This window comes from Aethalodelphis obliquidens, unplaced genomic scaffold, assembly GCF_003676395.1.
Source record: "Aethalodelphis obliquidens isolate GAN/ISIS:26980383/991018 unplaced genomic scaffold, ASM367639v1 scaffold22, whole genome shotgun sequence".
NCBI lineage: Eukaryota > Metazoa > Chordata > Mammalia > Artiodactyla > Delphinidae > Aethalodelphis > Aethalodelphis obliquidens.
In genome coordinates this window covers 8,149,064-8,175,598 of record NW_020837966.1, presented here as the reverse complement: position 1 = coordinate 8,175,598, position 26,535 = coordinate 8,149,064, and the positions used below count along the sequence as shown (strand labels likewise).

Sequence of the window (26,535 nt, the reverse complement as noted above, 5' to 3'; positions counted from 1 at the left end):
CTCTGTCCTCTCCATTCCTGCCCCTCTGCAAGCCAATCTCCACAGAGCAGCTGGAGGTAGTTTGTAAGGAAGGCAAACCCGATCCTTTAAAACATCAAAACCCTTCCAGGGAGTCCCACTGCCCTCAGGCTCAACTCTCAAGACTCCCGTCAGTCTGCGGGGAGCCCTGAAACAGCTCCGCCACAGCCGGGCAGGCTCTCCCTGCGCTCGGGCCTCCTCTCCTGCTGCTGTTCGGTAAACTGGCCCCTTGGCTTTGGCTGCCGGGAAGCTCAGGCCAGGCAAAGAGAATTCTCTCTTTCCGTTAATGATGTTTTACTATCGGGAGATCACAGATTTAAGACTCTGGTAGAAAGCTATAGCCAACCTCCTTTCCACATTTTTACACAATGTCAAGGGACTCGTGCATCTTCTGAAATGCCTTAATAAATAGTGTGCCCGTGAAATCTTGGGGCCTACCTTGAGTAAAAAAAATTATTCGTTTTCTGAAATTCAAATGTATCTGGGTCCTGTATTTTATCTGGCACCCCTGTTAATAAACCTCCTTAGGAATTATGGACCCCAGATAAAGAGCCTCCTCTCTAAATTGCTTTTCTTTTCTAAAATCGTCTGCTTCATCTGGTCTTGTGTGAATGTGTTTATGTTATAAGCAGCTGAAGTAGATCAGATACAAATGAAAAATGCAATTAGTGAACAAATACTGGTAGCAGCTGAATTATGTCAAATTGTATCAACCACTTGGTAGTTATGACTTTTAGCTAGAAAACACATTGGTTGTAGTATTATGTTTTCATTTGGAAATGTAAGTCTATTTTGGTGAGTTTAAAATATATGTGCATTTCTTGGTCTTTCTCTCCCCACCTCCTCTTTAAAGACCCCGTGTCAACTACCTCCCCCTCCATTACTGTTCACGTATGCTGTGTGCTCAGGCCCTTGCATTCTAGAAAGCTTATTTTATTTTCCCATGTCACTGGCTTGTCAGCTCTGCACCCAGTTGCCTGAAGGGATATAGCGTGGTGGTAGCAGAAGCTGTTTTTGATATTTTATTTTTAACCTTTTCCACCACTGTTCACCTTCTCATCTCTCCCGTTCTCTCCTCCACCTCCCCTTAGGATCTAGCTAGTTTACCTAAGAACATAGGCCTATGGGCATGAATGCAAACCCTGTTCTATTCCTCTTCTGAAAGCCAGTGTGTCATTTTGGGATGTCCTGTTCAAATGGGGTCACCATTCTTCAGACTCAACTTTCTAGGCTGAATTTTTTTCTTTTTGGGTTTCTTGGAGAGGCAGGAGAGGCAGGAAAGCTCCAGGCTGTTCCTGAGGCCTGCTGAATTGTAGGGTTCTATCTTATAAGTGTTTTCTAGACTGTTTAGAGAACGTAAACTTCTTACCCAAGTTTCCTGTATGCTCTGCTTTGTCAGTTTTTGCTTCTGTCTTGCCTTGAGGCCTAACTCCCCTGTCTGCCAGGTGAATCCACTTGCCTCATAAGTCTTGCCGGAAAGATATCCACCTTAACTTGTCACACAGACTGTTGCCAGAGAGCCTGTGCATTTCTCAATGAACTAACATTAACCTATCTCTTTAAGGGTCTTTTGCTACAGACGAAACAAATCACCTTCAGTTCTCCCAGCAGTCAGACGTGGCGAATGAGAACAGGAGGGATAATGCGGCCAGTGAGCACACAGCTAGTAACGTGGCGGTGAGGGACTTAAACAAGGGCCCTAAGATTTCACCAAGAGCATCCTCACCACCTGTAGTGTGAGACAGGGACTGTATATAGTTCTCTTTAGAGACAAAGGGGAAAGGAAACATTCATCTAGGAACCCTGATCATGGAGTTGGTCCACGTGGAGCTTTGATACCCACTCTCCTCCCTTTTCAAAGTGCACCTATCCACCGAATGTTTACACAATGTTAAGGGGTTCGTGGAACTTTCTGAAGTTGGTTAACAAATAGGGCTGTCATGCAAGATATGGACGTACCTAGACTTAGGTACTTAGGTACTGAATAAAACGGTATTCAGTATTTATCTGAAATTCAGATAAACTTGGCCTCTCCAAGCTCTCCTGAGTATACCCTCAGCAGCAAGTCCAGTCAGTGTCGGGCAGAGCCACTTCAAAGGCTCTGATGTCATTCACTGTGCACAGCTGCACGCTTCACAGCACACACACAGGCAGATACAACGGGGCTCAGCCCCGGGGCCGATGACTATCGCCCACGTTACCGAGAATTTACAAGACCTGGGTTCTGTTATTTTCCCATCTTGCAGGTGATGACAAAACTGAGACTCACTCAGTGATTTAAGTGTTACTCTAAGGCAAACGGCGAGTAAGGGGTAGAGCTCAGACCTGAACCTAGTTCCACCCCGAAAGCCCTTCCCTTCGTCGCTCACCACCCACCTTTTGCTTGGAAGAGCCCGTGTGTCCAGCCAGCACCGCCACCCTATCCCAGCCCCTCTGTACCTTCCAAATCGTCTCTTCAGCCTCTTCACCCGCTCTACTGGCCTCGCCGGCCCTTCGGCGAGGATGTGCCTCCCCTGCTGGGCTTCCTCGCCGTCATCCTGTTCATCACCCTCCAGCACCTGCCTCCCCAGCAGCAGACAGCCAGGCTGCAGTGGGCTGAGCTCGCACCCGCTGACTACCAGACCTGCCGACTCCTGCCCTCTTTTCTCCACCAGTTGACCGCGTGCCTACGTCACATGGCCTTGAGCGTGGGCAGTGTGTTGCACAAATTTCATTTATTCCCATTTTGTCATGATTTTTCTCATCTTTGTGAGATCCACCTTTAAAATTTCAGGTTATCTTAAACCTTATATCTTAGCCTCAATGAGAAACAAGTATTACTTATTATTAGAAGTTAAGCATAAAAAAAAAGAAATGAAAGAAAAACAGTGCAGATGAATTCCAGCTCTGCATAGTTGCTTGCCTGTTGCTATCAGCCCTGAGGTTGCTGGTCATCCTTAGAGAGGTTGGCACCAAACCAAGGCTCTCCATTTGCCCTATTCAAAAGGATTAAAAGAGAATTACCTACAGAGGGATTCAGTGTAGATCAGCTAAAATGATCTTAAACAGGCCAACGATACCTCTCTTTGGAAAACAGCAGTAGAGGTCAGAATCCAAAACCTGACCAAGCTGACTCCAGACCTGCTCCAGCCCCTAAGCTAATTCTCCCCGTGTCTCTCCCCCGGCACAGGGAAAAGCACGCGGGAGGCCAGAGCGAGCTTCCCTGGGGATGCGAGGCCGCTGTCTGGTACCTAGATGAAGGACTCCAGGCAGGAAGCCCTGCACCACACCCCACAGGCACGCTCAGGCTCTGGGCCGATTGGATCTGTTTGCCATTCGTCTACCTTAACAACCAGCGTAGTGCCGAGAAGAATGTACAGCCTCATGCCCAGAGATGCCCTATCTAGGAAACGGGACTGTAATAGGCAAAGAGCTGCTCTCTGCTGAATGCTTGGTAGGGGAGTACCTAGCAACCCCTCAGTAAGTAATCGACCTTGTTCTGTAGCTTCTTTATGCATAAACCCAGATTAATCCTCAGCATGGACAAGACTGCCAGAGGACCACAGAGATAAACATTCCCAAACTAGAAACCGTTTCCTCTGCCTCTTGAAGCCATCCTTTGTTTGGTTCCAGGAATTCAGCATTTGCCTTCTGCTTAGGTGAATTTATGCATTGCCTCCCCCTGTTGGGCTGAGTTCCTGGGTAGGGGTATTGCCTCCCCCCACTGGGCTGAGTTCCTGGGTAGGGGTTTTGTGATGGCTCTTTTAGTGTATGTTATAAATCATATTAGATGACGGTGGATCTGCGTTTCTTATCTAACCTTGCATCCTTCCTGGAACATAGTATTTTTCTCTAGGTACTCAGTACTTGGGTTTGCTGCCGCGGCACACCCTTGTTTATTATCACCTCCTGTCCCCACTCCCACCCCATGTTGTAATTGGGTGGGGTGTGTTGTAAAATATGCAAGCATCACCCCTAACTCTGATAGAAAGTCAGAGCAGAGCAGGTCTCCACACCCTGCTGTGTCAGCAGAGTTCGTTTGTAATTCATCAAACTCTCCTCTGTGCTTGCCATTACTTTATAGATAATTGGTTGCCTCTCATTTACTTATAACACAGCCGTGCACTTTCAAAGCAACTGAGTCAGCCCAAAACAGCATTATTAGTAGCTACAGATGTACTGTCAAGGCAAAATTTTGACACTAGAATTTTTGAAAAAATCACCATAATTTCAGCCACAGGACCACACATATCATAATCATGGATAGTCAAAGTGGACGAGAAAGGACAGGTCTACTTATTTAGCACACATTCTGGTCACTGAATTGTACCTTTTGAAATCTACCCCAACAGCTTAGAAAAAAATCTCAGCCTTCTCCAAGAGGGTCTCCTCTCACCTCAGCAGCCTCCAATGAGAAAGACCCAAGGAGCAGATCATAGTATTCATGTTTCCTCAGGGAAGAGGAAGAGTTAACTTCAGCTCCTTGGCCAATTCAGTCCTAAACCCACTAGGTAATCCCCATGTCGGGGTCTCTTCAATACCAAGGAAAGTGTTGGCCAGCACTCCTTCAGCCCATCCCCAGATGGATACAAGGAAAGATTTTCTTTAGCACGGAAGTGTCAGAGACGATCCCTTGCCCTTGTTTAAGGATACTGATACTTTAGTATGTTCTTAAGCGCTTTAGATAAAGGATGCATCATCTTAAACGAAGATATTTTCGTTTGCTTTTTCTTCCTCTCCTGCCCACGTTTCTACTGGATTATGCTGCCTCTTCCCTCCTGTGTAGACTACGTTTACAGAACCAGATTTCAATAGCAAGGAATTTAAAACCCAGTTATTTGGATTAGCTAAATATAAATCGAGCCCCTGTGGCCTAAATTGGGAATGATAAACCACAGAATCATAGAGACTTGAGAAATAATCAAATCTAATGTCCCATTAAATGAGTTATTTTATCATAGCCCGAAAGAAGAACCATTTAGTTATACTTTTAAAACCTCCCTTTATAACATTCTTTTAGATAAGTCCACCCCATGGCTCCAAAATGGGTTTTTAGTTCTGTTTCATTATTTTTAAAATGCTTTACCAAGATCCAGCTTTCTCTAAAATGTCCCTAATAGTTCAGGCAAAAGATTTCCCAGGCCAGTAATGGTTAAAAGAAATCTACAGAACTGTTCTGTTGAGATTTCATTCGACTGGTGGGAGAAATGACTAGTGTCCTGTAGGCAACTTTAACTCTTCTGAACCTTGGAAATACATGATCCATCAGCATGGAGTCTCCTTTTCGGAAAAGTGTAGTCCAAATCCCAAAAGTAAATTTTAAAAGTTTCAAGCTTGGGACTTCCCTGGTGGTCCAGTGGTTAAGAATCCATCTTGCAATGCAGGGGACACCCGTTCGATCCCTGGTCAGGGAGCTAAGATCCCACATGCCTCAGGGCAACTAAGCCCGCGAGCCGCAGCTACAGAGCCCACACACTCTGGAGCCCGTGCGCCACAACTAGAGAGAAGCCCGTGTACCGCAATGAAAGATCCCGCATGCCGCAACTAAGACCCGACGCAGCCAAAAACTATTAATTAATTTTTAAAAAAGTTTCAAGCTTTCCTTGCATCTTGCAAAATGATGATAAAGCCTATCATCACCATCATCTTCATCCTCATCTCGTCTCCAGAAATGCAGAATTTATCACATATCAACCCGCATACTCTCATATGGCAAAAACCTTCTAGAAATGTCTACCCACTGCCAAGACTCTTCTTTTTCTACTTGCTTCTCTCCACTCTTCCACTCTTCTCATTTTGTCTTTGTCTCTGCCAGAAAGGAAGGTGGGGGGAAAAGACCCTCCTAGAGGTTGTGGGCAGTTAATATATAGAAAGGCTCTGAAAATTCACCTGAATAATCTTTGACTCATCATTTACTACTAGCTATGCAGTAGCTATGCAGTTCACTCCAGCCTATGCCTAACCTGTCCCTCAGCCACCTCTTATATCGTAAGTGCTCCATTATTCTGACACTCCAGGGGCATCAATCAGGTTATCATGTGGGCATGCAACCAGTCAATTCAGGATACACTATCAAAAGCAGCTCTAAATTGTGCTCCTTCTGGATTTAATACTTCTCTGAGGATCCAGAGGACACTTTAGTATCTTCTACTACCTCCAATTTATAACGAATGGTGGGCCATGGAGACTGCGAGGGCCCATCAGCTATGCCAACGTGGAGATGCGTTATGTTCCCTCTGATTTCTATTTTAAAGATAATAAACGATGGAGAGGTTTGAGTTATGAGAAATTAGTTCAAACAGTAATTAAAGAACAAAACCTGTAGGGCAGGCTGTTTCGAGACCACCAAAAAAGAAGTGTGGCTTCTGCTTCTAACAGACCAAATCATCTGCATCAACCTACCCACTGTGTTCAACTAGAAAACTTACACAAGAGTATAAGGAAACATCTGTTAAAGGTAAAAAGGTATCACGAGAGTACAGGGTCAAGATCCAAGAAAGGACAGAAATGCAGAGAGAGGAGCCCAGGATGAAGGGTTGCCTGTCCCCTGAAGGCATCGATGAGTCTTAGAGAGGCAGATGGAGCTAAAGCAATAAAAGCTGGGGTGCCAATGGCAGGGCCCTCTCTAAATCTCCCATACCTGGATGGGAATGTGAAGATCTGGGAAAGTGATGCCTTTGGAGAAACAGTGAGCCAGATGTAAACCAGCCCTGGTATCAACTGCAGCCCAATTTCAAAACGTCTGGGCAGTTGAGAAAGTCTCAGTCCCAGAAATTGAAGTAAGGTGATTCTAAATTGCTAGTCCCATGGGGTTCCTGGAAGAAGCAAAGAAAAAAAATAACCTCTGGAAGAAAATAAATCCATTCAAGATCTTAAATTATTTCTGTAAATAATTTTTTTTCAAATAGAATGCCCAATACGAGTGTGTATACATACACACGCAGACACACACTCTGCACAGTAATATGAGGAGACAAGTCAATATAAACAAGGTTAGAATCCCCAGACACAGCCATTAAAATAACTGTGTTTACTTTCTTTTGGGATAGAAAGGACCAGGTTGAAAAAAAAATTCAGCAGAAAGCCGGAATCTATTAAAAGTACAGAGATGATGTGAAGAAGAACCAAACAGAAATTCTATAACTGAAAAATACAGTAGCCCAATGAATGAAGTTAGCAGCAGATTTTTTACAGGCAGAAAAAGCATTAGTGAACTTAAAGATGAGCCATATGAAAATATTCAGAATGAACCATGAAGAGATGAAAAGAGAGTGGGAAAAAGTATGAGAGGTCAGAAGATACAGGACATTCTGAGAAAGTCTAATAGATACTTATGTACAGTTCCAAAATAGGGTTCTAGTGGAAGACATACTTAAAGAGACAATGGCTGCGAATGTTTCAAAACTGGCAAAAGTCATCAATCCAACTATTCGAGACCACACCAAACCCAGAGTGGGGGGTATAGAATACGCACCTAGGCACATCATGTAAAACTGCAGAAAATCAGATCCAAAGAGTAATTTGTTAGACTTAATAGTAAAAAGAAAAAAAAAAAAACTTACTTTCAATGGAGTAATAATTACACCAAAGACAACAACAGAAAAATCAAAGGACCATGGAATGACATCTCTAAAGAGCTGAAAAAAACAGCTGCCTACCTAGATTCCATACCCAGTTCATATATCCTTATAGAATGAAGATGAAACAAACGTATTTCCTGACAGAAGCTGAGAGGATTCACCACCAGCAGACTCATACAAAAGGGATTCTAAAGAAGGAGAAATCAAGTAGAAATTGGAAACAATTTTGAACTGAATGAAGAAGGCTAAAACTTGTGGATGCAACTAAAGGTGTGTTCAGAGGGTGATTTACTTTTAATTATGACTCATATGCATTTATTAGAAAAAAATTAAAGCTAAAAGGTAATATGCTAAACACCTTTGTGGATATTGCAGTCATTAAAAAGGAGAAGAGCATATAATGAATAATCTTAGACCAATAAGTTTGAAAATTGGGATTAAATTTATTTTTCTAGAAAAAAATGCAGTTTACCCAAACTGACACTAAGTGAAAAATATGAATAATTTGATAACTATTAAAGAACTCAAACCTGAATTAAAACCCTTCTCACAAAGAAAATGTCAGGCCCAGATAGCTTTACTGGTGAATTCTACCATACAATTAAGAAAGAAACAAGAATCTGAATAAGATTCTCAATAAGAATCTTATGACTGGTGGAACAAATTCTGCCAGAGAAAAGGAAAAAGAAAAACCTCTCCCACTTCTCAATTTGTTGTATGAGTTGCCTTGCACATGTACCTGACAGGAACATAACAGAAAGGAAAAAGACAGACTAATTGCACATGGAAACACAGATGCCACCGTCTTAAAAGGATACCCTATAGGTAGACAGACAGATTAATTGCAATGTGTGTGCACGATCTATGAAAAGAATAACACATTAGACTAATCTTATGCCTTTCACCAGACTAATAAAGGATAAATGATAGGATCATCTCAGTAGATGCCGAAAAAAAGTTGATCAAATTCAACATCCAACTTCATAAACGTAAAAGTTCTAGAAAAACTAGAGCTAGGAAGGAATCTGTACTTAAGGATGAAATGTTGAACACGATTCATCTGAGACTGCTATGAGATAAGAATATGCACTATTAGCCCTGCTATTTCACAGTGTACCCAAGGTCCCAGGTAGTACAGTAAGGCAAGAACAATAAATAAAAGGATAGGAGGATTAGAAAGGAAGGAATAAAACTGTCACTATTGGTATACAATATGATGCATGTAGAAAACTCAAAAGAAATCTACTGACAATTAAAATTAATCAGAAAGCTTAGCAAGGCCTCTGAATATAAGATCAACATATGCAAGTTTTGAATTTCTCGGCCATTGTCTTAGCTCAGGCTATCATAACAAAATACAATAGAGTGGGTAGCTTAAATAACAGATAATTATTTCTTACATCTGGAGGCTAGAAGTCTAAGATAAGGGCGCCAACATGGTTGGGTTCTGGCGAGAGCCCTCTTCCCGGCCTGTAGCTGGCTACCTTCTCACTGTGTCCTCCTGTGGAGAAGAGAGAGTGAGCTTTAATCTCACTCTTCTTATAAGGACACCAGTCCCATTGTGGGGCCTCTACCCTCATGATCTCATCTAAACCTGTCTACCTCCTAAGGGCCATATCTCCAATTACTATCACATTGGGAGTTAGAGCTTCAACGTGTGAATTTTGGGGGGACACGAACCATCCATAAAACCACGCAGGGTATGAAAAAATGTAAAGTTAGTTTATATTAATATCAGAAATCAAATGCCTAGGAATAATTAAAGATATGCGAGCTTCTAGACAGAAAACTAAAATGTTGTTAAGAGGCATTAAAGAAGAATTAAATAAATGGAGACATGAGTGACTCAGTTTTATAAAGACTCAAGTCTTCTCAGATTTACCTATAAATTTAATGTTACTCAGATTTACCTATAAATTTAGTGCTGTCTCACATTTACCTATAAATTTAATGCCATAGTTTTTGGTGGTGGTGGTGGGTTGTTTTTTTTTTTTGTAAAATTGGAAAAATTAGTTTTAAAACACTGATGGAAATATAGCCAGAGACGATTAAAAGAACAAGACAGAAGTATAGGAGGGCTTACTCTGAAGGATATTGACTTATTACAAGGCTACAAAAGTTAAGAGAGCATGGTGTTGGTACAAGGATAAATAGAGTGATGGAACAAACTGGAAAGCCCAGAAACAGATCCAGGCACATATGAACACTTGATATAAGATAAAAATGACATCACAGAACTATGGGGAAAGGAAAATCTTTTCAACGAATAGTTCTGGAAAAATTGGATATCCATGTAGAAAACTAATGAAACTATACCCTACCTCATACCATATGCAAAAGTCAGTTCCAGGTGGATTATAATTCAAAATCTGAAGTGCAAATTTAGAAGGGAATATAGGAGAATATTGTCATGGTCTTGCTATAGGGCAAGACTTTTTAAATAGGGCAGAAAGCATTATTATTAAAAAAGATTGATAAACTGGACTACATTCAAATTAATTTTGTTTATCAAAGACACCATTAAGGGAGAGTAAGAGAGAAAAATGCAAGACACGGAGTGGGAGAAGCTATTTGCCACATATACAACCAATGAAGGGCCAGTATCCAGAAGGTAATATTTTTAAAGAAAAAGAAAAAGAAAAAAATGTATAAGCCAATTAGAGAAAGTCAACAGCCTAGTAGAAAATACAAAAGGATTTGAACACACACTTCATAAAAAATAGGTCTCAAAATGGCCAGTAATCCTTAGTCACCAGGGAAATGTATACGTTAAACACAATGAAATACCACTATAATACCCACCACAATAGTCAAAATTGTAAAAGACTGAAAATATCAAGTGTCTAAAGAATGCAGAACAACAGAAACACGAATACATACTGTGAGACTGCACTCGCATAAAGTTCAAAAACAGACAAAACTAAATTATAGCGTTTAGAGATACATTCATTTACAGGGTAAAACTATAAAGGAAAGCAAGGAAGCAATCATCATAGAATCAGCCCAGTGGTGACCTTTGTGGAGGAGGCAAGGAGGAGCTTTCGATTGGGGAAGGGAGTGTGCAGTGAGAGGGTGGAAGGGCTGGCAATGTTCTGTTCCTTGTCATGGGTGGGTGGCAAGAAACATTGGCTTTTTTTTTTTTTTTTTTTTTGCAGCACGCGGGCCTCTCACCGTTGTGGCCTCTCCCATTGCGGAGCACAGGCTCCGGACGCGCAGGCTCAGCGGCCATGGCTCACGGGCCCAGCCGCCCCGCGGCATGTGGGATCTTCCCGGACCGGGGCACGAACCCGTGTCCCCTGCATCGGCAGGCGGACTCTCAACCACTGTGCCACCAGGGAAGCCCGACACGTTGGCTTTGTATTAATTCTGTGAGCTCTATACATGCACGCACACACACACTTTTCTGTATATGTTATATTTCGCCGTAACAAGGACTAAAAATAAATCAGATAAATGAAAAATTTTAAGTTAAGGACAAAAGAAAAGGAAGGAAGAGATTGACTTTAATGTATGGTTTAATTGCTGGCTGGATATTCAATTATTCCAGGATAAGTTTAAACGGAAAAGAATAATTGCCGCATATATTCTTCACAGACACTCCACTACTGAAACGGAGCAGGACCCTATGGTCCTTCCCCCATGTGTCCTCAGCCTGCCTTCTGTCTGTGAAAAAAACTTCAGCTGAAGAATAAGTTTAATCAGACAAGTGAGAAAATGCAGAAACAAAGGAAGACAGTCAAACAGGACAAAACAGTAATAGTTCAGTTAGTAAACAAAGCCAAGAACCTTTAGTTCCTCCTCAAGGGCTATAGATAATATTCACAGCCATGTCCTGTGAGCTGTCTTGTAGATACTGAAACCCCCAGGAGGTGGGAGAAGTCAACTACATGATGACTAGACTGTACCATGTTAGAAGTTGCCATAATTCTGAGAATTGGCCTCAAGGAAGTGGGAACAAACCGACGCTGGAACTGAAGATTAACTGTACCTAAAACAGTCAAGATGACACTGGTCAGACCACCCCGTGACCAGTTTCAAGATGACTGTTGGAGCTGACTGTGCTGTTTCTGCATGCAGCCCCTTCCCCCTCAGCCTGTAAAAGCTCTTGCCCACTGGTAATGGCGGGTGGGGCGGGGGGAGTTGGCCTTTGGACAGGGGTCCGCCTCCATCCCCCCCTCCCCCCCATTCCCATTTGCCGGCATCCAAATTAAAGCAAACTTTCCTTTCCACCAACCTTGCCCCTTTATTGGCTTTTGAGTGGCGAGCAGCCAGACCCCCACTGTCAGTTACACTGTTACATCAGAAAGTCGATTCTCCTCGTCTTGGCCATCCTCCCCGACTTTAAGGGACCATGCTGGCCTAGAAGATCATTATTTCAGGAACTGAGAAGGGGAAACCACCACAGAGGATGCTTCATTATTAATGATTCTTAATGATACCACTTATGGAGATCTCATTATGGGCAAGTTATACCAAGCACTTCGCAGCCTTTATTTCAGTTAACCCCCACAACAACCCTCTAGTATTGTCCCAATGTTCACATGTGGAAACTAGGCCTACGGTCGCTATAGGACTTTCCCAAGGACTCTCAGGTTATACGTGGAGTCTGGGCAACTCAGGCAGTCTGACTCTGCAGCCCACACTTAACTTTACACTAAAACTGGTGGGTCTCTGTATAGAAATGTCCTCCTCTGCTTAAATCCTAGCTAACTAAAGACAAGAGTTGTACAATGAAGCTGAGGTGCAAGATAGAGCTTACTCTTGCTTCTTCACTAACTTCAGGAAAAGTACCAGTATTTGGTGATTTCTGTGCTGGGGGCTTTGCACAGGTCACTTTATCCAATCATCACAACCACTCTGCCAAAGAGACACTGCTGTCCTGTTTCCCTATGCAGCATTGGCTATGGGCTGAATATTTGCCTGAAAACTAAAACTGCATTTGATGAAGAGGAGTGAATCACAGCTAATCCACCGTGGACCATAAGGCATAAGATATTGCATTCCTGGAATCAGTGAGGACTCCCAAGGGCTCCATTCAAAACCTTTCAGTTAGGGTTTCCTTTAGCGATAGGGGGTTTTCACCAAAAGTCTGTAATTAGCCCTTGGATTTCAAAACATTTAGAAAACAGTTGAGAGAGTCAAACAGAAAATAGGATGCGTGTAGCAGACATGGGACTTTGGAACTGCCAACCTCTTCCAAAACCACAGTTGTAAGCGTGTGACTCCAGCTTGGCCAGTTAGAGAGCTTCTCTACCGTTTGGTGTATGGACAAAGAGAGAGAAGTCCTAGAAGGGGTGATATAGACTAGACTTGAGGCTACTGGCACGCATCCTGCTTATATTTGGAGAAGTCTGATGCAGGACAATCCCCCAGAGGAAAGGGAGACAAAAGATAAAGGGAGGAGAAGAACTGTCTACAGCCACCCCATCCTTCATAGTTAAAAGGTCGAAAAGGCACTTTTCTCTGGAGGCTCATTTGAAATGGGGTTTCCTTAGTTGGCATCAAGAGTCATGGCTACAACATGGGCCCAGATTGCTTGCCTCCTAGAGGACCTCTTTAACCTTGAGGTTCTAGAACTCAACCACCAACTCTTTGTTGAGGTCCCACTTGGAGCCCAACACTGTCTGAGGCACAGTAGGTGAAGCGCATCCCTGCCCCAGAGATGCTGAGGAATCTGAAGCAACACGACTGATTTAACAAGCAAGCGTGTAACAGCATTCTGCGCAAGTCGGCAGTACAGTGTCAATCCTACCTGTGGCCACATCGATTTCTCTACCTTATCCCACCATGAAGTAGTTGACTTTGTGTCAGTTGTGTCTACCACCCCATGCCCACAGACAATTACATGCCCTCCAAGAGCCAGCCCCACGGTCTAGGGTTAGCCAATCAATTTTAATGCACATTTAAGAGATTTTTCGAAGTGTGCAAGTCCTCACGTAAGATGATAGATCACATAATAATTAAAGCATTAGAAGAGCCCAACTGAGGATTCTCTTTCCACCAGCAGATATCTTTAGGTCAAGAAGGGCTATAAAAACCGGCACATCATTTTCATTCCTTTAAGACAGGCAAAAAATGGCCTTGAATGTAATTAGATGTTCTTAGCAATTTTCCTCTAAAGCTCCATGTCGTGTTCCAGTGAGGCTCCAAAAAAGGTAAGAACTGTGGGCATTCTGAGCTGCAAGCTGATGGGGTGGTATTGTTTTGAAGAAGTGAAAGCCCATGATATTGCATGAAGCATTTTTTAATTAGAAATAAGCCAGAGTCATAGATAGCTATGGGAAAGGGAAGCTTTGTAACAGGGCTTCCCTTAGCACTCTGCCCCCTCTCTTATCTCTCTGGCGACTCCTGCAGATTCCAGAGTTATCCATTTGGAAAATGCTCAAGGCAGTGAAGCAGCATTTATCTGTGACGCCCCTATCAAGGGTGTGCTTTATACTCTCCTTTCAATGATCTGTTGTCTATCTGAGCAGATTTTTTTTTTCTCTTTTTTTTCTTTTTAAGTTTGACGATCTTGTTTGTGGTTAATTTTTATTTCTTTAATCCTTCAAAAGAATGACACTCAATGGAAATGAAAAGTAGTGCAAAAGTTTAAAAGAGAATTATTTCCAATAAAACCTAAGAACTCCCCTCATTCTGGGTAAGGTTTCATGATGCTGCAGTTAAAAATATAGCTTCTTTATATAGAATATCTTATGTCAACTGTTGACCTGACTCTTAAAATACCCATATATACCCTCAAACTCACCCAAGGTCATACAAAAGAATGAACATATTAAAATAGGAAATATGTTAAGTTTATGATCCTTTTAAATGGGACATCAGATCATGTCCCTCCCCTATACTTTGTAAAGCCAACCAGGACCTAATCACAGGAGGCCTTGTAGGCCACAGAGAAGGACTCCGGATAGGATCCAGTCTCATCTCCCCTGACTCTCTGCCCCACACTCTTGCCTCCAGCTTTCCTGCTCCCTGGCAGTTACTAGATTATATCAGACAAGCTCCCGCCTCTGGGCCCTGGCATTTTTTGTCCCTCCTGCCTGGAATTCTCTCCTTTCCTCCCTCCATTCTGTATTTGACTGAAATGTCATCTTCTCAGAAGGGCCTTCCCCAAGTTCCCAACCTAAAATAGAGCCCCGTTTCCTCCTATCCCTTAAACTTGCCTTACTTTTCTGCATAGGGCTCACGATCACCTGTCATCATATTATAGACTTATTTGTTTGTCTGTACCTTCCACTAGCAAGTAAGTGTCCGAGGACAGGGCCATTGTCTTTGGAACTTAGAACAGTGCCTGGCATCTCAGGGGTGCTCAAAAACACCGAGCGAATGAATGAGTGACAATATTTCTTTCGAATCTAGACCTTTCTCTGGGCCAGGTACTACACTAAATGCTTCACTTGTGTCATCTTTAGGCCTCATGACAACTCTATGATGTAGATGCTACTATTTCCCTGATATGTAGATGATGGAACTGAGGCACAGGTGGGCAAAGTAACTTGACCAAGGTTGCACAGCTAACAGGTCACAGGCCTAACTTGAGCCCAGAGCCCATGCTCTTAAATATTAAGTCAACCCTTTAGATACGCCCAGGGGTCCCCCACCCCCAGAGCAGCTTCACTGTGTGCTCTCCCCAGAGCCTGCACCCCAGGATACTGTCTTAGAGCAGTGCCGTCCAATAGCAACAGAATGTGAGCTACACATGTCCTGTTACATTTTCCAGAAGCCACGTTAAGGACAGATTAAATTAATGTTAATAATATGTTATATTTACCCAATATATCCAAATTTAATCATATCTTTATAATATGAAAAATTCCTAATATAAAAATTATACAAATATAAAAAAATAATGTGATATTTTAAATTCTTTGTTTAGAGTAAGTCTTTGAAGGCCGGTAGATATTTTATACTTTCCGCCCATCTCCATTCAGACTAGCCACGTTTTTCAGTGCTCATTCACCATGTGTGGGTGGTAGCTACTATGCTGGACATTGCACCTGTGAAAAGGGGTTGAGCTCTGGAGTTAAGGAGATCTGGTTCCAATCCTGCACTTACTGCGTGACTTTTTCCCAGCTGTTAAACTGGGGTTCTCATATCTACGCCATGGGACTGAAGTGAAGATTAAATGAGTTTTCCATAAGTAAGTCTGCACACACCTAGCACAGGAGCTGGCCAATCGATGCTCTGGACGGATGGCTTTCCCTCCCACCCAGAAAAGAGAAGCTTCTGAGCACAGCCTTCAGGGCCTCTCTCCTCACTCCAGTTGAGCCCTTTGAGCCGGTGCCTCTGCTTCCACTGTCTGCCAGGGGTGGGGAGGTCTCCAGTGGGAGGGACAGAGTGGGGCGGGGGGGGGCCCTGGCTTGAGGCCTTCTCCCCCGGACCATCCACCTGAGCTCTGGAGAATAGGTGAGCCTCCTAGCCCCCTTGCAGGGCACTCTTATAGGGCTCTGCATTTCCCCAGGGGTCTCTTCCTGGACAAAATAACCCTTAAATCCCCAAGGTGAGCAATCAGCTATCTCTCCTATCAGCGGAAGAGAAAGTTTCCATCTCCCTATGGAGAAAAATCCGAGACTCTGAGCATCTTTGGGCTGGAAGGGAGTTTAAAGAGCCATTACTTCAACCTGTGGTTTTACAAAGGAAGAAACTGTGGTCTAGAGAGCAGATACGACTTGCTCAGGCACACACAGTGACGGTACAGGCTTAAAACTAGACCCTTTGCATTGACAGTCTATCTGGACACATGTAGAGCTGGAGCCATAGAGATTTCCCTATGTGGGCAGCTGACACCTCTCTACGGGATACGTTCGTCTTTGTCTTTTCACAATCTGCATTTCATTCTCAGCACTAGAAACTCGGGAGAAGCAGGGTAGTGTGAAATAGGCACTCTTCCCAGCAGCCTTCAACTGTGTTTCCTGCCAGTTTTCTACCCTTGATCTTTTGGTGCCACGTGGAACTTAAACGTAATTCACGTTAGCCTATCTGTGAGTAACTGAAGTAAAGCATAACTTATTTGACCATCAGTTTCATAGCATTAAAAATACAACATTAAAGATGTCATCTCTGTTTTTGATGAGAGGCTCTGCTTCAGGTAACAGACTTTTATCCATTAGCCTAAGGATTTTTCTGGATTGTAATCTCAGCTTACATACAAGGCAAACGGAACACAGTTCTGTCAACTTCAGTGCCTTTTAAATGGTGGAAAGGAAAAGACATAATGACCCCATTAGGCTGTTAAACGTGCTGAACCCCGACAAATTCTCACCGTCACGATCCTGGAGGATTTGTCTATAATCTCTCAGCAAATATACCTTTTATTCAACTACAGAGTTGTAGATACTCCAGACACACGTGCCATTAATTAAATAACACACTCAGCAAACTCTCAGAACCATTAATTATCAAAGGTAGCCTGTTCCACGCTTGGCTCGAAAATTCTATTATAACAGGAGAGCACAACTAGAGCGAAGGAATATGCTGGAGGAAGGTCACCCTCAAAAGCACGATAAGGAGAAGCTGCCAGACAAAGTAAATGACAAAGCACGCAGGCCTCTTAGCTCTTCCTTTGCCCCTTGGAGGATTTGAAGGAAGGGAAAGTGTTTCACATTGTAGGGACTTTCTTTCTCAAAATTAGTTTCGTTTGTGGAAGACGGAAGGAAATATGAAGTAATCCTTTTTCATTTCCACTGAGTCTTGGGGAAAAGTAATATCAGCTAAAGATTTAGAGACAAATAAAGGCTGTTCTTCATCAACTCCGTCAGAACGAGGAAGCCTTTTAGGGAGGGTCTTTGCGAGGCACAGATACAGGGACGTGAATATCCACGGACCAAACAGGGAAGACAGAAGCCTTACTGCCTTCCAGCGGGACACGAGAACATGCCCACGAGCAGCACGAGCTGCCTAGGGGTGGGTTTGCTCTGCTTCGTCTCCCTCCCAACACCTAGCCTCAAAGCTCGTGTAGCTGCATTTCCCAGGACACGAGGGGATGCCGGGCTGCGTAAGTCACTCACAGCCATAAGCGCTGGCATCATGGGGTGTTGGTTTCTGCTGTATAATAAAGTGAATCAGCTATACATATACATATGTTCCCATATCCCCTCCCTCTTTCGTCTCCCTCCCACCCTCCCTATCGCACCCCTCTAGGTGGACACAAAGCAGCGAGTTGATCTCCCTGTGCTATGCGGCTGCTTCCCACTAGCTGTCTATTTTACGTTTGGTAGTGTATATATGTCCATGCCACTCTCTCACTCCGTCCCAGCTCACCCTTCCCCCTCCCCATATCCTCAAGTCCATTCTCTAGTAGGTCTGCATCTTTATTCCTGTCTTAGCCCTAGGTTCTTCATGACATTTTTTTTCTTAGATTCCATATATATGTGTTAGCATACGGTATTTGTCTTTCTCTTTCTGACTTACTTCACTCTGTATGACAGACTCTAGGTCCATCCACCTCACTACAGATAACTCAATTTCGTTTCTTTTTATGGCTGAGTAATATTCTTTGTGTTTGATCTATCCCTTCAAAGAGAAGAGTGACAATGCTGAGTCTGTGGCCACTCCATAAAGGACAGCCCCGGGGTGAGCCCCGACCCCGCTTCAGGGCAGAGGTCTGCATCTCCCCTCCTGAGGGGGGCTGGCCACATGGTGCCCGGAACCCCGCTCAAGGTGACAAATGCGGAGGATTGGGAAACAGACCCTGTTTAAAGGGAAGTTAAGTAACACCCTCTCATAGTAGGAAGTTGTGTTATTGATCCGCAGGTGTAACCAGCCACAGAGGAACCGTTTTGAGTGAGAAAAAGTGCTGGGAAGTTGCCCTGCTCTCTTGAGTCCATCCTCACATCACTGGGTTTCTGGCCACTGCCCTTGGGGAAGGGTAACCCCTTCCTGGCTGTAAATGGATGGATAATTGCATCGCCTCGGTTCATAGTCAGAGTGGCTCTCTGATCCTTCCCATTTCTTCTCCCCCAGCTTCTTTTTTTACCCACGTACTGTAAGAGATGGCCATCAGCAGCTTTTGTGGTCCAATTTCTGAGACCAGTTTATTAAGAAAAAACTGAAAAGCAGGGGTCAGAGGTGCCTGCCCTTAGAAAATGGCTCACCTTGCTTTTGCTGTGAGCAAAATGACTTTCCACGGCTGTCTGCCTGTATCTGGAGCCTGCTACAAACGAAGAATTACTTTTTTTAAAAAAAAAAGAGAGAGCTATTACAGAGGAATTTTATGTTAGGGTCTCACAGCTTTGTTTTGTGGGCGAGTGTAGTTACTCTGTTTTAAAACCATTTCTGTGTCAGCTTTGGGATGGAGGCAAAACAAGTTAATTTATTCATCCTTGCGGGCAAGAGGCACTACCTTTGATGGACAATACTTGTCCCGTACGTGTGGCTCTGCTAAGAGGGCAGAGGACAGACAGCCTTAGTAGAAGTTGAATATTTGCCACTGAAGCCTCCTGAAACCTGTCTCCAGCAACTGAATTGCTTTGGGCCTTTGGGGCATTTTCCTGGGAGCACACTCTGGAATTGAATGAAGAGAGAGACAAGCTTGGAGGCTTCACCTTCACACTTAATAATTCCCTGCCAGCCCAGGCCACGCTCCAGATGGTTAGATCAGAATCTCTAGGGCTGGGGTGAAGGCTTGGTATTGTTTAGACCTCCCCAGGGGGTCTAAACCACAAAGTAGGTGAGAGACACTACTTTAAAGAAACAGGAAGGCAGATTGTGTTTTTATGGTCCCCAAAGTTCCTCTGACACTCTACCAAGGTAGATTACCTGGGGTCAGCTCCCACCCAGGTTCATCTTTAGAAAGAGAGACAGTGATCTGTTTTCTTAGCTTCAAGACAGAAGGGTCCTCCTCCCCTGGGCCTCTAGGATGGAGGAGGGACAGGGTTAATAGGGAAGAGTCTCCTTCATTGACACAGTAAGAAGAGGTTCCCTTGAATATACGCAGAGGGTGGTTGGAACTGTTGGAAACAGAGGACTCTGCCTGATGGAAGCCTGATGATGCCCTCATGTTTAAGGAAACATTGGCGTGGTTCAGTTCAGACCCCGGCTGGGATCCCCTGGCCCCCTGCTTTTACCCTGTACTCACTCAGGCGGGACAACAAACTGCAAATCGATTCCAAAGACTTTCCTGAAGGTTTCAGGGAGAGATGGGCAAAAGGATTACAGCCCACACAGCAGATCTTACTCAAAACTTACTTACATATATATGCGTTAGCATACGGTATTTGTTTTTCTCTTTCTGACTTACTTCACTCTGTATGACAGACTCTAGGTCCATCCACCTCACTACAAATAACTCAATTTCGTTTCTTTTTATGGCTGAGTAATATTCCACTGTATATATGTGCCACATCTTCTTTATCCATTCATCCGATGATGGACGCTTAGGTTGCTTCCATGTCCTGGCTATTGTAAATAGAGCTGCAATAACTAACACACCATTGTAAAGCAATTATACTCCAATGAAGATGTTAAAAAACAAAACAAAACTTACTTACATCTTCTCCATCGGACTGTTTTATTTTCCTTCCTAATTCAAAGCTCCCCTCTCCAAAAATCTCTTCTACCCTGCAGAGCGACGGGGCCTCCCTTCTGTCTCCATTTCCTGCTCTGTAAAGCCACCCCTGCTCTGAGCTTCGTGATGCCACCTGTTCCTCCTCCAGCGTGGCCTTGCAGGGGGAGGGGACAGTCCCAGCTCATCTTCACTGTGTTCCTCAGGAACACAGAAATACTTGAAAAGCACGTGTTCAGGGGGATCAGTCAAACCTCAGACATTCTGGGCTTCTGTTCTCAGAACCCCAAAAGCCCACATTTTCTGGACTGCTCACCTGGCACCCGATTATCTACTGCCTTGCCTCACCCTGGGTGATGGGTTTCCCCAAATGGGCTGGAAGCACCTCGAGGATCTCATTGTCCAACTCTTGGCACCCTCCTTAGAGCCTTATTCATGCTTCAGTAAATACATTTGTTGATACGCCCACATGGCATTGAAAACACCACTGCCTAAAGGTGAGATCAAAGGGAAGTGGGGACATGAAGGGCACGTGGTACATGCAGTCCAACCAGAAGATGGCAAGGTGAGTCCGTTGCCCAGATGTGCCCTCTTGGATAATGAGGCCGAATCTCCGGCCTTGTAGCTGAGCCTGACTTTCACTTGCTTTGACGCTCGTGGGCCTCTGCTGCCTGGTGGCCTCTGCCTTGCTGTGCAACACAGAGAGTAAGCAGTGATGAGGACAGCAGCAGAGGCTCACACTGGTGGGTCCTTCTGATGCGGTAGGCACGGCTCTGAGCGCTTTACGTGTGTTCACCCACTCAGTCCTTCCCGCAGCCCCAACCTTGCACGTCTTACGTCACCCACACACACACACGCAGCCAGTAAATGACAAGGCTGGGCTTCTGCCCCAAGTCTCAAAGTCCAACATGTTCACTCGCTGTGCTCTGGCAATGAAAAGCTTCCAGGCTAGTTGGAGAGAAGGAACTGCTGAAGACAGAGCCTTAAGTAGCCAGGCGGACGGCTTGAATGCCAAGGCCGTGTGAGGCATGCTTTGCAGAAGCATCAGAAGCAGACTGACAGAAGGCCTGCTCAGGAATGGACGCACAGGCAACCCGGGAGATTCAGAAATGACAGGGCTGGTGTCGGGAAGGGCGGGTGAAGGAAATAACACAGGGCCGCGGTGTTTAAAAGACCAAAAATAAAACCGAGGGAAACTTCTCCTAGGACATAAATCTGCCCTCGACAGGTGAGGCGGAGGAAAAGAAAGAGCACATCCATTTTCAGGCCTGCACAGGTGCCTCTGACTCAGAGGCAATAATCGTTCAAGGACACGGGCAATGATGAATGAGCGGGAGATGACGCACGTGTGCGAGCAAGATGGGTGGTGCTGGGAACAGCAGGGAAAGATCCCAGCATCACACAGGAATGAGACAGGCCCCCTTCTGCAGGGGGTTGGGAGGATGCAAATTGACTGGTACCCACCCCCTACTTCCCACGCCACGCTTACAGACATCAGTGGACCTGGGGAGGCGGGGAGGCGGGGAGGGGATCCTGAACCGAAGTGTGAAGGCTGAAGCAGAAGTGAGTTGGTTTCTGTGTTCTGGATCCTGGAAGGGAGCAGATGTAATTCCAAAGGGATGCCCTGCCTGCCCTTTGCTCTCTGGCCTTCTTATGAACTTACAGAGAAAGTATAGCGCTGGACTCACTGAAAACTCACTGCATGAGCCAGAGGCTGAAGTGTGTGCCCGTGTGTCCTCACCCAGTGGGGTTGAATGGGCCCGTATTGAGGTATTGAGCATATCCTTGAACTACACACGGGAACGAGCAGGAAGCTGGGTCTTTGCACCTTGGCCTCCCAGGTCTGTGTCCACAGTGTTGCACTCAAAGCCATGAATAGCGAACAGTAAGTGAAAAGCCATGTAAATCTTCACTGAAGTCTCTGGAAAACCCTGAAGGAAAGTCCATTTGTGCTTCTCCACAGTGGTTCTCAAAATCTCTTCGTATATCACACCCATGGTAGCTGCCCCTAATATCTCCTAAGAGCCTTTTCTTTCAACCTCCCCCAAATTGTATGAAATCTAGCCTGTAAAATTCTGCTCTTTCGCTCCCTCCTATTTAATTTTCCCTTTCCTGGAATGGTCTGCCCTTGGAATGTCCCCCAAGCAAGTCAGCCCCGGCTAATCCAGCTCCTGACCACACCCACGTTACTAATCCCAGTGAGTAAGGCCCAGAAGCCAAGTATCCGACAGCTTCTCCTTTGGGGTAAAGAGAGGGTATCAGAGCTATGAAATACATTTCTGTGAGCTAGGAATTATCTTTTTTTTTTTTTTCCCGCAAATAAGATTAAAGGGCTTCCCCCACTTTCCTGTTTTATAAGTAGAAGTCCTTTGTTTAGGCCTGGCCTAAACCCTTCAGGTAACTTGGCCTTGAAGCAAAGCTGATTCTGCATGCTACACACTAGCTCAAGAATTCCCCCATCCAGCGGCGGGTGCCTCAGACTATGATCGTAGGGACGCTTGCTAACAAGCACAGATTCTTGGCCTTCTCTCCACACCGGCTAATTCAGAACGTGGAGGACAGGCTGGAGAAATCTGTGTTTTTCTTACAAGCTTGCCAGGTACTTCTGATAACGTCTGTATTTGAGAATCTATTCTTACCTAATTCAAGGTCTGAATTGGCTTCATTTTGTATGTAAGACTTGCATCCTTAAAGCAGATTAAGAGACCATGCGGTTGACCTCTGGGGCCTAGGCTGTGGGCAGAAGCCACAGAACAGGTGGAGATCCAGGGAGTACGGGCATCTGCAGGGCTGGAACCCACCTATGTCGCGCCACCGGCCCACATCTGTATGGCTTCGTGTAACGTGTTAATGGCAATCTAAGAGATCGGCAGTAAGCAGATTTACATTTTGTTTATTGCCATGGTTCAAAAAAAATGCTATTTGTTCTAACTAAATGTCTGGTTTATGTTCTGTCATTTCCAGGCACCAAAGGAACTCAAACAAGTCCCAAGGCATAAGGAAATGGGGCTCGTGCTTTAGGACCCTGCGGCACTGAAACTGAAGCTAAGCAGACTTTATTACATCCTACAATTCGACAACCTTTTGCAAAGCATCTTATTATGCTTGTGGAAGCAATCGGGGTTATGTTTCAATCGCAATGACTGACAGGCTGCCTTCAAAACAACGGCACCCGTGGCCCTTCCACACTTCCTTGGCTATGGACTTAGAACAGAACCTTTTCTAAGTTGCCCCTTGGCCTGGATGGAAATAAAATGATAGTTAAAATATTTAGCTTGCATGTTGGCTAACTTAAAAATTGACATTTGGGGTCCTCTGAAAGGCACGACTGAGGATAGATCAAGTCTCCCGTGCTTCCTGTAAACCAAAGGTTTGTTAAGGCTGAGAGAAGATTTACAGAGTTTCCTTCGTGGTAGGTGAGATAATAGAGTAAGAAATGTCCACCTTTTCCTCGGTTATATTCTCCTCCTGCCTTCGGTGCAGAGAGGCAGATCTGAAGGAGCTTAAGATGGCACAATTAGCTTCAGGAAACTAATAAACATGTAATATGCTGGCTAGACACCGTTCTGGGCTGCTGGAGTGGTAGGAATGTAAGGAAAAGAATGGGGCAGCTCTCAAAATTGGTTGAGGAAACATGCCCCTTGCCCGTAACGGTCAATTTCTTTAAGGAAGGATGACAGAAGTAGGCTCTTTCTTTCCTCTAGTAGGTTAATAAAACGGGGGATTCGAGTTTATAGAGGAAAAAGTAAAACACGCCAAGAGCACTGCTACAAAGAGCCCAGAGCAGGACTTTTCCTTTTCACGAAAAGCCTCCTTGAGAATCTCTTTTGGCTTACGGGCTACTCCCTGACCCCAGCACCATCTCCAGCATATGGTGTGTTAGTTTCCTGTAACAAATCACCACAAACTAGGTGGCTTAAAACAACAGAAATGTGTCCTCTCCCGCTTCTGGAGGCCAGACGTCCACAATCCTGCCAGGCTGGGCTCCCTGCAGAGGCTCTGGGGGGCTCTCTCCTCGCTGCTGGTGGCTCCTGGCAGTCCTGGAGTTCTTTAGCCTCACCCTAATCTCGGCCTCTCTCTTCACACTCCTCCTTTTCTCTCTGTGTGTCTCTCCTCTGTGCATCCCTTACAAGGACACTTGTTATTGGATTTAGGGCCCAATCAGATAATCCACATCCAAGATACCATTTACAGATTCTAGGGGTTTGACGTGGACATAGCTTTTACGGAGGGGCCACCATTCAACCCACTGCTTTGACTGTTTTTCCGATACAGGATATGCCAGCAGACTGAGCGTGACTGAACTGCATCTGGTTTCCAGTCTTCTTGTGTGTCCTTGCCAAAGCCTGAATTATTCATTGTTTGCAACGCCTTCTTGAGACCCTTCCGGTTCCCAAGGCTAGCTGAAAGTAAAAAGCACTGCAATCTGAACTGGATGTGTTCAGAAGATAAAATGCCAGTGAGGGAAGATGGCAAATACTGGTAATTCCCCCCAGCTCAAGGGTTGCCGATTTACGGTCCAAAGAAGAGCCCTAAAAATACCAATTTCTTTTTATCCCCAGCAGGTCAAAGACTGATTCCAGCTCAGTTTCAATAGCAAATGTCACCAGAAGCCCTGGCCCCTGCCTTCAGGGCTAATTCCGCATTTCACTCATTGGCTTTTGGTCAAAGAAGTAAATAAACAGTCACTGATGAGACAGCTGAGTCATACTGGAAGCCTACTTGCAGTTTTGTTTTCCGTTGTGCAGTTAAAACCCTACAGGAGCCTCATTTCTGCCTGTCCTCCCATGGATCTCCTCAGTTCAGTGTCCTCCTGTAACCCTGCCACGGTTGGGAGGCTGTGGAGGCCCCGGGTGAGAAGGGCAGCCCTCAAGCTTGACCTCCAAGCCAGCCCCAGGAGCTCAAGCTTAGCTGGAAGGCACAATAACCCAACAGGGACTGTTTACAGTGCCTTTTAAGAGGTGTTTCAAGAACTAACAAAGCCTACCGATACTAATAGGGAAAAACCGACTATGACTCTCCAAAAGGCAATGGAGAACAATGCTTAGGTCAGAACGGTGTCCCTGGCGGTAGCTTTCTTTTTCTCTCTGATTTCTTCTTGGGCACAAACACCCACTAGGCTGCTGCTGTTTTGCTCAAGAGCTAGAGAGTTGCTCGTTTTACAGTAAACAGTGGATCACTGCGTGTGTGTATGGGGTCCATTTCCAGTGCTGTGCTTGTCAGTGCGGCAGGCACTCTCTATGTTGACAGCATTCCAAAGGAAGGCATCTTCTGATGACCCCTGAGTACTCACTTTCCAAAGTCTAAGCCCATTCCTTATCTTTACTGTTCCACCTGCCATCAAAATCCAAAAGGTGGGGCTTCCCTGGTGGTGCAGTGGTTGGGAGTCCGCCTGCCGATGCAGGGGACACGGGTTCGTGTCCCGGTCCGGGAAGATCCCACATGCCGTGGAATGGCTGGGCCCGTGAGCCATGGCCGCTGAGCCTGCGTGTCCAGAGCCTGTGCTCTGCAACGGGAGAGGCCGCAACAGTGAGAGGCCCGCATACCACAAAAAAAGAAAAAAAACGTCCAAAAGGTGGAAGAGAATGATACTCTGTTTTTGGCAAGGAGCCTGAAAGGACCTTTCCCCATGATTGTCTTTACCACAGCTGACCCCAAACTATAGAAGAATACTTCTCGGACCCCATCAGTTCTTTCAGATGGTAAGAAGGAGCTGTGTGTCTCATTGAATGAACATAAACCTCTCCCATCCATCCTTCTCTGTGTCCAAGCTTGCAACCAAGGTCTGGGCAAGAACTTACTTTTTCCGATGGTCTGTATTTGTTGGGTGTGCTTGCACGACTTACTGGTGAAAGAAGGAAACTAACTTTTGGTGTGTATTTATTGTAGATATATTTGCAGAGGCTATTTAATCCAAACAAGATCCCTATAGAATATAGATGCAAATTTAGGCTCAGAAAGGTTAGGTAACTTGCTCAGGGTCACAAAGTTGATAGTAGGTGGGTTTGGGATCAACTCAAGTCTGATTCCCAAAACCTATGCTCTTTGGAGAAGAATTGATAACCAAGGACTTTCAGCAAATATAATAAATACCATTTCCAGTTTCTCTCCTTTCTTGAGTTGGCAGGTTGGTCCTTTGTACTGATGTTCAAAGGGGAAGGGGGAGGGGTATTTAAGGGAAGGCAGGGGATATCCAAACATTCTCAAGATGAGAGCATCCCTTTAATCATATAAATGAAGGCAGCTAATGGCATTTCTATAACTTAACAACACGTGGGAAGGGTATTACGAAAAATGCTTACTATGACTATGCGGGACGTGTGTTAACCAAAAGGTCAATGATTACCTATCGTAGAAATAAAACAACCTAAAATAATTGACATGTAATTCCTTAGTTACAGGGATCGAAAATACGTCAGTCCCCCTTTTGACCCCCCCCCCCCCCCCCCCCCGCCA

At 44.8% G+C, this 26,535-nt stretch overlaps 1 protein-coding gene across 7 annotated transcripts in view; it reads left to right on the top strand.

The window, feature by feature from the left end:
• The window catches only part of FHIT (fragile histidine triad diadenosine triphosphatase), a 1,436,343-nt gene extending 1,413,001 nt beyond the window's left edge, over positions 1 to 23,342 (top strand). For all 7 annotated transcript variants that reach the window (XM_027121278.1, XM_027121279.1, XM_027121276.1 and 4 more), the window contains one exon: positions 23,044 to 23,342. The gene's annotated coding sequence lies outside the window, so the exon portion shown is untranslated. The remainder of the gene's footprint in view (positions 1 to 23,043) is intronic.
• Positions 23,343 to 26,535: the final 3,193 nt, after the last annotated feature.